Consider the following 12044-nt stretch of genomic DNA (forward strand, 5'->3'; position numbering starts at 1 on the left):
GATAAACATCATCTGAGAATCACACACCTGGCAAACAGGCTGTTCCGGGAACACGGCCCAGGAACAAACAAAACAAGCTTGTGTCTTTTCATTTTGTTCTTGGTTCTTACTGTTCTAGGAAAAAAAAAAAAAAGACTGGACTTGAGTAGGCGAGACATTCACATGCTTTACTCAGAAAACAAGGAACCTCTGATTTTCTTGGAGAAACGTTGAGAGCTGTCTTTTCCTTTTAGTGCCCTTAAGCATAGACTGAAACAAGGAAGACATAATTTCAGTTCATTCCAATTGTCCCCTTGAACACCTACTTCATCCTTCCTAGACTGATCGTTGGACAGAATTAAAACTGCTCCCAAAGTGTAGTTTGATTCAGCCTGCGGGCCCTCCGTGAAGTGTCCCTGCCGCCTTCCGGCTCTGTCCTCCTCTCCTCCTGGATTCCCCTCAGGCACACCCTGCACGTCCCTGCCCCCAAGCCCTCATACCTGTCCCCTCGGCCTGGAACACAGTCCTCCCATTTCCCTGCCTCCTTCAGGTCCCTTCAGAACCTCAACCGCCACCCCATCCCAGCCCTCCCACCCCAGCCCTGCTTCATTTCTCTCCACAGCACTTGTCACCTTCTAATAGGTCACGTTGTTATTTTGTTCACCGTCTACCCCGTTTCTGATGTAAACTCCACCAAGGCATGGATTTTCATCCATCTGTTCACCACTGGAAACTCAGTCCTAGATAATGATTGAATCTGAATCTTTATAGAGGAGTTTTGCATTATGTATCCAAAATCTTATAAATACGCTAATGCTTCCACGCAGCTATTCGACATCTAGGAATTTATCCCCGGGAAGTCATCACAGAAGTGTGCAAAGATAGAGTTAGAAATGTTATAAAAGCTAAACACTGGAAATAATAAGAGCTGACATTTAATTAGCACTTACCATGTGCCAGACCCTGTTTTAAACATTTTACGCACATGAACGCTTTAAACTCCCGACCACCCTATAACCCACCTATTATTGTCTGGATTTTACAAGTGAGGGAACAGTCAGAGGGACTGAAGAGCACGCAGTCAAGCCAGAGGATTTGATCGGGTGTGTCTGCCTCGAGTCCATATTCTTAACACCCTATGGGTTACATGAGCTGTGCCTCAGCCACCCTGAGGCATTCGATGCAACCATTTAAAATGATGCTGTAGACAATGAATTTTTTCTGTTGGGGGGACAAGGGACATGAACCCCTGAAATTATATGTAAATTGCGTGATCATACACATTGCTGGGAAGGAGGCAGCTTTATCAGATTCTCAGAGACATCCAAGAACCAGCGTTGTAGAATAATTCTTCTACATACGTAGTTCAGGTGAACATATCCTGCACATGGGTTATCAACTGTTTAGCACAGTCTTTAAAAAATTTCTTTTTAGTTTCCTTCCTTCCACACAAGCTTTCCTCGTCTTGTCCCTAAACCACATTAACAAGTAGAAAGTCACCAGAGAAGACGCTTTAATGACTTGAAAAGATCTTTGTGAGATACAGTAAAAAGCTCAAATAACTAAATTATATGTTAATAGCTGTTATTCCTGGGTGATGGAATTATGAGTGTGTTAAAATTTCTTTTCTGGTCTTATTTGTATTCTGTACACGTTTTGCAAGAACATGAATTACTTTTTGTAACCAAAGAAATTTTTTTTTTTTAAGAAAATGGCACATTTGGGGAAGGTAATTTGGAAGAAGCTATGAAAATTTGAAGCGTACCTGCCCTTTGATCCAGCAATTCCATTTCCAGGAATCTGCTGGACAGAAATTCTTGCCTGTGAGCCCGAATATAAGTCCAGCGACATTCATGAAAGCGTTGTGAAAATTAGTGAACAGCCCACCTCAGAGAAGGTGAGTAAATAAAATAAACAAAATAAAATATTCAATAAGATATAATACCACCATATTAGAAAAACTGTGCAGCTGTTAAAAAAAAGAAAACACGGTAGCTAGATCTCTGACTCTCCCACAAGATGTATTATTTGGTAAAAACAGATGTATAATAAGGTCCAACATACATAAAGGACGAGCGTAAGAGTGTAAAGGCCTTGAAAGGGGTCTGGAAGGAAGCCGCCTGTTTGTTGATGATGGGTACTTGCAGGGAGGCGCTGGGAGCTGGGCAGGGGAGGTAATGGTGAAGGGGACTTCATGTTCTGTTCTGGATTGTCTGAATCTTTTACATATTATTTATGTAACCAAATACAACACACACAGTTAAACTATGAAAGTTCTAAGATTAAAAAAGCCTCCAAACTCCGAAGTGCTTTCCCCCCACCATGCGGCTGCTCAGGGGCTCCACGTCCAAGATGCCAGGAAGTCTCAGGAAGGACCACGATCCTGGTTACTGTCAGGATTGGAAACAGGCTCAGTCACCGGGCAGGGGCAGGTGGTTATGTAAACGGGAGCGCAGACCTACTGCACATTCTTATGCCCTAAGCATGAGCAGCGATCGTGAGGATCTTGGAGCAGCTTGGAAATTAAGTGACAAAAGCCCAGTGGGAAACTACACACAGCGCGCCCAGGGTAAAGGCGGAGGGGCCACATTGTTGGCCAGGTGGGATTATATCATCTTGGCCAAACCTGTTTCTCCCTGGGGCTTTCTCATCACGGTTCCGAGGCCACAAACCTGCACGTCGTCTGGACCTGCACTTCTCTCCCTCCCCCACATTCTGTCGTCACCGCGTCCTCTGCTCCCTTCACTTCTTTCATCCCCTCGCTGGTCCAGGCAGCTCCGTCTGTCCCTGCATGATCGCAGCAGCCTCCCAAGAGGTCTCCCTGTTCCCAAAGGCCATCCCTCCCGGACCTGTCTGTTCCTGGTCTGTTCCTGCACAGCAGCCAGAATGGTCTCCAAGCTTTTAAAAAGATAACTGGGCTCAGTTGCTTCTCTGTTTCCTCGTCGCTTTTATAATACCTTTGTCCTGATCTCCAAGCGCCTGTAGGATCTGGCCCTCACCAGCAGCTACAAACACTTCTTGCTTCCTTCCCTTCCACTGTGTTCCAGCCGCCCTGGCCTTTCTGTGCTGTTTCCTGCCCGGGGCCTCTGCTCTCGCTGCCTCTGTGAGCCTGGCTACTCCTTACACTCCCAGCCCTCTCGCAGTTTCTCCATCACATTAGTCTGCGTACCTGCTTCCTGGGCCTATGCTTGTCTGAAATCGTCACTTCTTGATTCCCAATCTCTCCCACTGGCCAGCATATATACCCAAGAGTGGGATTGCTGGATCATATGGTAGCTCTATTTTTAGTTTTTTAAGGACCCTCCATACTGTTTTCATAGTAGCTACATCAATTTACATTCCCACCAATGGTGTAGGAGGGTTTCTTTTCTCCACACCATCTCCAGTATTTATTATTTGTAGACATTTTGATGATAGTCATTCTGATGGGTGTGAAGTGATACCTTGTTGTAGTTTTGATTTCCATTTCTCTAATAATTAACAATGTTGAGTACCTTTTCATGTGCCTGTTGGCCATTTGTATGTCTTTGGGAAAATGTCTACTTAGGTCTTCTGTGCATTTTTTGATTGGGTTGTTTGGTTTTTGTTTTGGAGTTATATGAGCTGTTTATATATTTTGGATATTAAACCCTTGGTCGCATCATTTTCAAATATTGTCTCCCATTCAGTAGGTTGTCTTTTCATTTTGTTTATGGCCTCCTTTGCTCTGCAAAAGCACTTAAGTTTGATTAGGTCCCTTGAGCTGCTCTTGCATATTCTTATATGCACTAGTTTGGGTTCCCAAGAAATAGACAACAAGACAGGATTAGACCAGAAAAAGATTTATTGGGGGAGGGAGTAGGAGAAGGTAGAATCTTCACAATAAAATGCAGATCTGACTCCTGTGAAATGAGAGACAGAAGGAAGGTTAATTATGTCAGGAAAAATCTCAGACTGCAGCAACGTTCAAAGAAAGTTTCAGCCAGGTCACAGGGGAGCCCGCAAGCTAAAATCAGTCAATGAAGGAGCTCATCTCACCAGATAACTCCTTAATAATCCCACCATACTCGATATATCATTGGCTTAGAGCAGCCCACATGAAGTGGTGCAGACTTGGTGGAGACTACAGAAGGGTAAAGGCTGGAATCTTCATATCCACAGCAGGATATGAGAGCAGCACATTTTCATGACTGTCATATTATACATAGATCTTCATTTTCTCTGTGTTTTGTTCTTTTATGTCCAGATCCCTAATGTTATTTTTTTAATTATTATACAAAACATGTAGCCATTTTTTAAGGTCCTTCATGAATCTTTCCAAATGGTACAACATCCAGGGGGCAAAATTGGATGTATTCATAAATATGTGGATTAAATGCATCTTTTTATATACTTCTCATTATCAGATAATATCATTATTACTAGTTTCAATCTTTATGAGTTTGAGGATCATAAAGTGATATTCAGATTTGATTGCAAAGCTATGTTTTCTGACCACTTTTGGCATTGCTTGGGGGAAACAGTGGAAACAGAAACTCCATCCTTAGGGTGGTAGCCTGGGCCCAGGTTTTCCATTCCTTTATGATATAGTGCTTGTCTTTCCCTTTTGCCTGACGAGGCTTAATGCCAGCTTTGCTCTTCAACTCCGCTGACCCCTGCTCTTCCCATTCATTTGTTCATCTGTTTTATCCTGTGCTGAGGCAGTGGTAGGTGAGCATATGGAGGATCTTGCCTTTGGAGGATTGGAAACAGCAGCAACAGCAGGCCTGCTGGTGGGGAATCAGCATCTTGTTTGTTAAAGTAGACCCTCTCTGCACCGAATCAGCCCCAGGCAGAGGGGCCCCACCGGCTGAGAATGTCAGAAAACATGGGGTGTCTCAGACCTTCGTGGAGATTGACATTTTACGAAGAAAAGCAGCCTTTGCCTAGGGGATGTCACTGCAGAGGTGGATGGTTCTTAGTAATTAATTGACTGCTTCACTGAAAGCATCAGGCTGCATCAGGAAGAGTGAATTAGGAAACAAATTTATGTGAGTATAGAGGAAAGTGGAATTATTCTCAGCAAAAATGCTACCACACTGCTAGATCTTCTCCAGAGGAATGAGCCCTTGCTTATACAAGGAAAATCAAAGTCCCTTCCACGCCTCTGTCACTAGCTTTAGAGGTAACCTTGGGCAAAGCCGGGTCTTTGTTTCTTTCAGTGTGAAATCAAGCAGTTGAAAATGAGATCCCTAAGAATCCTCCCAGATTTAGTATTCTGTGGGCCTTGTCAACATCTCCCATCTCTTTCCACCTGATGCCTCTTTTCTGATTCACCTGAATGTAGGGTCATTTGAATGATTTCTCCCGTATCTCTTCACCTGGTATAGTTTTCATAGGTGTATTAATCTGCTCAAGGTGCCATAACAAAACACCAGAGGTTGGGTGGCTTAAATAACAGACATTTATTTCTCAGAGTTCTGGAGGCTGGGAAGTCCAAGATGCCGGCAATGTAGGTGTCAGTCTGCCACCTCCTCTGGGCTTGCGAGTGGCCACCTACTCGTGGTGCCGTCACACTGTGGAACAAGAGGAGGGTCTGGTTTCTTTTCCTCTTACAGAGACACTAATCCTGCCAGATTAGGGCCTCCCTCCTATGATCCTTTATAACAGGGGTCCCCAACCCCCAGGCCGCGGACTGGTAGGGTCTGCGGTCTGGCCTGTTAAGAACCCCGGCGCACAGCAGGAGGTGAGAGGCAGGTGAGCGAGCAAAGCTTCATCAGCCGCTCCCCATCACCCGCATTACCGCCTGAACCGTCCCCCACCCCCACCCCCCACCTTCCATAGAAAACTTGCCGTCCACAAAACCGGTCCCCGGTGCCAAAAAGTGTGGAAACTGCTGCTTTGTAACATTAATTATCCCCTAAAGACCTTATGCCAAAGTACAGTCCTATGAGGGACTAGGACTTCAACACTTGAATTTAGCAGGGGACACATACAGCAAGTATGTGATAATTAAGGAGCTGTCGGAAGCAACATTTAAGGTACGTGTGTTCCACTCACCCCTCAAACACCATACTTTTTCATGCTGCTTACCTTCAACATAGTCCATTTCTCTGTCTAAACACTTTCTCCAAAGCTTTTCTTTTCCCTAACTTGTAAATTCCTACTTATCTCTTAAGAGTCAAACAAAACTCCTCTCTGAAAATTTTCTTTAAATTCATCTCCATTTAGTGTCTCTCATATTCTTCCTCTGTTTCCTATATTCCTTTGTATACATTTTACAATAACACTTATTCCATTTTCTTGGGGATAATGCCATCTCCTTACTTTCTCTTCTCTTAATGATTTATTTAAATGTAATGACTGTGACAGTTGAAATAATGCTTCACTCAACTTTCTCTGAAATAGAGGAAGTTTGATTTTTGTTGATTTGGTATGAATAAGCCTGCATTTCAGGGCAAGAGTCATTGTCAACCAGTTAACGTAAATGAATTAAGCTTTTTTTTGTATATGCAAATCATCACCCCCGAAAAACAATTCTGACTAATGCCTGCATTTCTATAGCTGGGTTTTCAGTTGTAGCTGTTAATAGTAATCTGGAAAAAATAGGGTAGTAGAGGCTTTAGATTGTTTTGCTAGGGTTTATTGCCTATCAAAGAATTTAGGTTTAGTGTTATTAGTTGGGTTTTCTGAGAGAATTATTTTTACCTATCACTTTTCTTTAGTAATTAAGAATATACTGAGATTAAAACTTTTTTTTGAGTCAGTATTCATAAAATTTTTTTCTTAATTTTAGAAAAAAATGCTTTTTGAAAATGATTAGTGAAAAGTTGTGTTCAGAAATCTTCTGTGAGTTACAAAGATCCCCCATGCATTTAGGGTCCTTTTTTATTTGTAATGCTCAGTTCACTCTTGATCTCTTTCAGCCTTCATAAATTTAGCAGGGGATTTTCTATTTTTTTAGTCTTCTTAAAGAATGGGTTTTAAGTTTAGTTGATCATCTCCTTTGTTTTTTATTTATGTATCTTTATCTTGACCTTCTTTTCTACATTGTCTGGATTCACTCTGTGCTTCTTTATTTTTTTAATAGAATTTTGAGTCTGTGGTGTATGTCTGCTCTTGCTTTTGCCCCCTCGTCCATCTCCACCACATCCCATATGGGACATGGTAGAATTTGGGGTGAAGGGTGGTTATTAACTAAAAGGTAACAGGGGTTTGTCAAGGTAGTGTTGTTACAACACTCCATGAATCCAGTAGAGAAGAGAGCAAATTATTCAACTTTACCATTCATTCATGACCTGAGATTTCCTATGTGTTTTTATTGGAATTTTTTAGGGGGAGTAATTTGCACAGCACCAAATTTACAGATGGAAAAATTGACGTTTAGAAGGCTTAAGAGTTGAGTTCACACAGCTAGGAAATGATGATGCTATGGTTCATACACTGTAAAAGAGAATGTGCTAAAGATGAAAAAATGGAAGCTGATGTGACATAGTGGCATAAGAGACGAGCCGTAAGTCCAGAGACTGAGAAATTAGAAACAGAGTCCCATGAAATAGGTGGTACTACAGGGTCTAAGATAATTGTCTTAAGCAAGATTATAACACCCAAAGCCCCCCGAGGTAAGTACATGGGTCAGTATGAGGTTAGAGTCTTGAAGTATTGCCTAGTTATTGACACTGAATTACTAAATTGTTTGTGTTTGCCAAAACTGACAGTTCTCTGAATTGTCTTTGTAAGCTGACTTTCTTCAATATTTAAATGTCCAGAGACTAATAATTGGAAAACAAACACAGACAAATATATGTTTGACAGATTGTACTGCTCAGATATATTTGACAACATGTGAGATTAGAGATAGGTTCCTTAGTTTGTGTTCCTAAAATAGCTCTTTGAAATGACATCATCCTTTAAACACCAGAAACACCTTCCTCAGATTTTTTGTGGTTCTAAATATATCTAGCATATATCGAACAGAGAACAGATAGATTTCTAGATTCCACACATTGTATGCATACACACACATACAAACACATACACGCTCACTCACACACACACACACACACACACACACACACACAAGTTTCTTGGCCTGGCACAGAAATTTATTTATCGCATGCTCCATTCTCTGCCTTTCTAATGGTTCATGTTATGATATGATATTGTTTCACACACGAATGAATTGAAAGACATTAAGAAGCAATCTGCCTGCTGTGAATTTACCCTTAAATCCCTTCTCCTTTCTTATGGTCCATGCATTCGAGCCTCCGTAATGATGTGCCAAGAAAGATTTTTTTCACTGCTTGGTATTTACAGTCTGTCTGCATTTTCACTCTACCCAACCCTCAAAGAAAACATTTGGACTTAGTTCAGAGTTCTGAAAGGATATTTGCATTGTAGATTCCCTTATAACATTTGCAGTGAAAATAACGAGAGACAACTCATTCCCTAATGTCCCATTACTATTTGCGTAAAATTAATTAGAAAAGAATTAATATTGTATATGCTCCACTTATAGACCCAAATACTTTTTTGGAATTGTTGTGATGTCATGTAAACGTGCATAAAGTCATGTTCTTTTCAGAATATCGTCAGCATGACGCAAATATTTATTTCATTTTCATTTGTTTGTATTAACAAAATAGACTTTTTTTTTCTTTTGTGCTTATAAGTTTCTGTGCTTAACCCTATCAAAAAGTCTAGCCATGGTATTTCTTATAAAGAAATAAAGCACATGCATTTGTACATAGGAATCCCTAGATAGACAAATTATACATGGCCCCTGATCTTATAGAGCTTATAATCTAATATGGTATTGAGTAGGTAATTGGAGATAAGAATATTCAGAATATGCTATTCAACTCTATAACCTATACTTTTAACCTGGTCTGTGGCAGCATGAGGACTTCCAGAGAAAATAACCTTAAAATTAAGACCTAACAGATGAATAGACTCTTTCTAGCTTCCCTAAAAGAAGGGATGGGCTATGCAGATCAGGCAACCGCAATTGTCAGCCCTGCAGCAGGTGTACTACCCAAATGCCACCTTCACTAAAGAGTGTCATTTGTAAGAGAAGGGACCTTGTGTTTCATGGTTTCCCTAACCTAGTGCAATGAGAAGGTGGAAACATGCTAAAGTTGAGATGGCAGGTTTACCGTGTGAAATTTTTTTTTAAATTAATTATTTATTTTTGGCTGTGTTGGGTCTTTGTTGCTGCACACAGGCTTTCTCTAGTTGCGGCGAGCGGGGCTACTCTTCTTTGCGGTGCCTGGGCTTCTCATTGAGGTGGCTTCTCTTGTTGCGGAGCACGAGCTCTAGGTGTGTGAACTTCAGTAGTTGTGGCATGCGGGCTCAGTAGTTGTGGCACACAGGCTCAGTAGTTGTGGCTCGCGGGCTTAGTTGCTCTGCCAAATGTGGGATCTTCCTGGACCAGAGCTCGAACCCATGTCCCCTGCATTGGCAGGCAGATTCTTAACGACTGTGCCACCAGGAAAGCCCGTGAATTTTTTTAATTACACATAAAATTAAGAGCAAGTTACAACATTTCATTATTCATGAAAATGATGAAATAAATGTATTGCGATGGTATAAGGTAGGTCAGTAGGGACTTTGCTTCCCTGTTACACATACTAGTCAGGTGTTTCAATTAAATTAAACATTTATACAGTTGTCCAATGTTTTATTCAAGTAAAAACAACTTGCAATAAAACTGCATATTCCAGAATTCGGAGCAGGTCGAAAGGTTCATAGAAATATATGTATGTTATAGCAGGAGTGAGGGAGAGGACTAGCCCCGAGAAGAGTACAGCAGGTATTTGAGAAATTTCACCTGCTGGCCTGTTTATTAAACTATCCTTCACCAAATTCCATTATCATCACTCTGCTTTGGAAAAATGGGTTTGTTTAGACATCTAGATAATGCTCTTACAAATCTAGAAGTAGCCTTGAAGAATGGACAAGATGTAATAAACTTGGAGATGAAGGATTATCTCAATGTTTAAAATGAGCAGAAAGTCTATTTCACAAAGAATAAACCAGTGACATTACTATGCATCTGTATAATCTGTATAAGTGTCCATTAACAGGGCATTTAAAGGATGCATGACAAAAATTAGGAGTCTTGGATTGCAGGTAACTAATTTCCAACTTGACCAAGTTTTAAACCATAGACAATGCGTAGGCTACTGTATCTGAGAAGAAAGTGGGGGAATTCACAGAATCAAAGCATGAAATGAAGAAACTGGAGCCCCAGGAGCTGCAGTGAAGCAAATATCTCAAAGATTTTAATCTCCAGCTATCTCTCATCATTGTTTGTCTCTTTTTAGCTTGATTCTGTAGACGAACTCTCTCCATATGCCAGAAAAGACGGCTACTCTCCTCCCTAGAGTCCCATCCTCCCAGTTAAATAATCCCAGTGAAAAGAGAAAACATTTTTTCTTTAATCAAATAAATACCAGGAAGGATACAGATTCCATACTTACCTGGGTCACATACCCACTTTGTTGGCCCCATCACAGTTTCCAAGGACATAGAGACAATGTTTCAGGTAGCTTTCAAAGGTTCAAAGATTTCAAAGGCTCAAAAGCATTCAAAGCAAATGTTTTTCAGAAAAAAAAAGTCTACAAAGTGCAATGCAGTATATTAGGCAGTGTGAGGTACTTGCAATTACTGATTTTTTTTTCTTTAAGATAACCATGTCAGTGTTCTTTAAGGGTGGATGTGCAGTTCATCCTGTACAGGGAACTCAAGTTATCCTCTAACTAACTCCACTTTTGATATTTGTAAAGACACTAGATTATAGGAGGCAACTAGCAATTAATGTCAAAAAATAAAATACAATATCTAGGGACTTCCCTGCTGGCGCAGTGGTTAAGAATCCACCTGCCAGTGCAGGGGACACGGGTTCAAGCCCTAGTCCAGGAAGATCCCACATGTTGCGGAGCAACTAAGCCCATGCACCACAACTACTGAGCCTGCGTTCTACAGCCCGCAAGCCACAACTACTGAGCCCATGTGCCACAACTACTGAAGCCTGCAAGCCACAACTACTGAGCCCATGTGCTGCAACTACTGAAGCCCACACCTAGAGCCCATGCTCCGCAACAAGAGAAGCCACCACAATGAGAAGCCCGCACACCACAACAAGGAGTAGCCCCCACTTGCCACAACTAGAGAAAGCCCACCTGCAGCAACAAAGACCCAACACAGCCAAAAATAAATAAATAAAAAATAAATAAAAATTTTAAAATACAATATATAAAATTGAAAAGGAATTTTTAATAGGCTATCGAAGAAATAGTTCCTTCAAAACAAGCTCTAGGCTTGAAATGTTTGTGAAAGTTTCAAACACAGAAGTATTACTATGTTTTATAAATTATATAAGAGATTCTATTTATCTTTATCTCTATCTATCTATAATTGATTTTATGACAAAAATAAAACCACCAAAATATTCTTAGAATGATTTTATATAGTTGTAAAATTGTTAAATCAAACACCAGAAAATTTTTAAGAATCATACTGTCAAAATATTAACCCTATATAATTAAGGGAGATAAATCCAAGAATATAGCACTATTTTAATATCAGCTCATTTATTAATCTATTAGAGCAAGCTGATAGAGCATTGGTTACTAAATGAAATAATTTAACTGAATAATATGATATAATCTATAAGTCAATTGCCCTTCCTCACAAATAGTAATTTTCCCTAGATTTCTTTATAAAAGGATAAATAAGATTAATCTTAAACTAACAGCTAAAATGATACTTAGGTTAATAAAATACATCCTGGGGGGGCTTCCCTGGTGGCGCAGTGGTTGAGAGTCCACCTGCCGATGCAGGGGACACGGGTTCGTGCCCCAGTCCGGGAAGATCCCACATGCCGCAGAGTGGCTAGGCCCCTGAGCCATGGCCACTGGGCCTGCGTGTCCGGAGCCTGTGCTCCGCAATGGGAGAGACCGCAACAGTAAGAGGCCCGCGTACCGCAAAAAACAAAAACAAACAAACAAAAAACATCCTGGTATTTCACTGGGTGCAAATAGGTTTCCTTTGATAAACTGATATTTTTCAAATCCTTTTTTCTTGGCAAGGGGTTAAGGCATATC

The sequence above is a fragment of the Delphinus delphis genome, chromosome 20 (assembly GCF_949987515.2).
Source record: "Delphinus delphis chromosome 20, mDelDel1.2, whole genome shotgun sequence".
NCBI classification, from domain to species: domain Eukaryota; kingdom Metazoa; phylum Chordata; class Mammalia; order Artiodactyla; family Delphinidae; genus Delphinus; species Delphinus delphis.